General features: G+C 40.9%; 1 pseudogene; it reads left to right on the forward strand.

Annotated features, from left to right (window-relative positions):
• The first annotated feature begins 6 nt into the window (after positions 1–6).
• On the forward strand, positions 7–966 carry LOC104990562 (annotated as a pseudogene).
• Positions 967–1,502: the final 536 nt, after the last annotated feature.

A 1,502-nucleotide genomic window follows, 5' to 3' on the forward strand; every position in this document is an offset into this window, starting at 1 on the left:
ATCCCCTTTGTTATTTCCTATGCCGCTGCCTTGCTTGGAAACAGCCTGTTCCTCTTCATTATCCTCACCGAGCGCAGCCTTCATGAACCCATGTACCTCTTCCTCTGCATGTTGTCTGGAGCAGACCTTGTCCTTTCTGCGTGCAGAGTCCCTCAGGCCTTGGCAATCCCCTGGTTCCATGCTGGAGAGCTCTCCCTGGATCGCTGCATTTGTCAGGTATTCTTCCTCTCTTCCACTTTCATTTACAAGTCTGGGATCTTGCTGGTGATGGCATTTGACAGCTACACTGCCATACGCTACCCCCTGTGATACACCACTGTTCTTACACATACACTGATAGGGAAAATTCATATATCCATCTTCCTAAGAAGTTATTGTACAGTTTTACTGTAATATTTCTTCTGAAAAGACTGACTTTTTATAAAAGTAACATCCTCCCAAACACTGCTTGTAAACATTGTCCTGGCAAAAATTTCCTGCAACGATATCCAACAAAATGCTGGAGAAGGAAATGGCTATCCATTCCAGTATTCTGGCCTGGAGAATTCCATGGACTGTATAGTCCATGGGGTCATGAAGAGTCGAACACGTCTGAGTGACTTTCACACAGAACATCTGGTTTGATTTTTTGTCCTAATGTCGACCTTGGTCTTAGATGTTGTGCTAATCTTTGTTTCATATATGCCTATTCTCCGTGCTGTCTTCCACATCCCTTCCCAAGATGCTCCTCACAAAGCTCTCAACACGTGTGGCTCCCATATCTGTGTCATCATCCTCTTTTATGGACCTGGGATCTTCTCAGTTCTCACTCAGTGGTTTGAATACCACATTCCACTCCGTATTTACATTCTTCTGGCCAGTGTCTATATTCTCATTGCACCTACATTCAATCCCACGGTTCATGGGATTAAGACCAAGCAGATTCGGGACCTGGTAGTTCATTTGCTGTTTCCAAAGCAGATATGACTATAATAATGGAAACTACCCTTGTGCTTTCCTCAGTAATGCTCATCATGCTTTAGGTTAGCTTTTGTATCAAGACGTGGAAGGGTACAGTGGAAATACTAATCAAATAACTCTGTATCTTGTTGTCATAGAGCAATTTTATCAGGGATGGGTTTGTAAATGTTTCTTGCAATGTCTTTAGTAACTCATTAGATATCAGTGCCTTTGGGGTCTTAGTTCACTTTCTTATACATAGAATTCATAACTAGATTAGTTCACCTCCCTACTCCTAGGCTGGAGGTTAGTAATGCCGTGGAAACAGTGACCTTTCCTGGGTAATTGTTAAACTTTTATTTACTAGGGTATTCTATGCTTTGAATGGCTACATTTGTTTTATTCCTCTCATTCAGACATTTTCCTGCCATTTGCCCCCATGTTGTAGCTTTCTTCATATTTTTGCTTTGTAGACAATTATAAAATTCATATATATCTTAAAATTCATATGTATTCACCATTAACATAATGTGACCATAAATAATGAGCGTATGTATCAGTAA

The sequence above is a fragment of the Bison bison genome, unplaced genomic scaffold, assembly GCF_000754665.1.
Source record: "Bison bison bison isolate TAMUID 2011002044 unplaced genomic scaffold, Bison_UMD1.0 scf7180017847305, whole genome shotgun sequence".
NCBI classification, from domain to species: domain Eukaryota; kingdom Metazoa; phylum Chordata; class Mammalia; order Artiodactyla; family Bovidae; genus Bison; species Bison bison.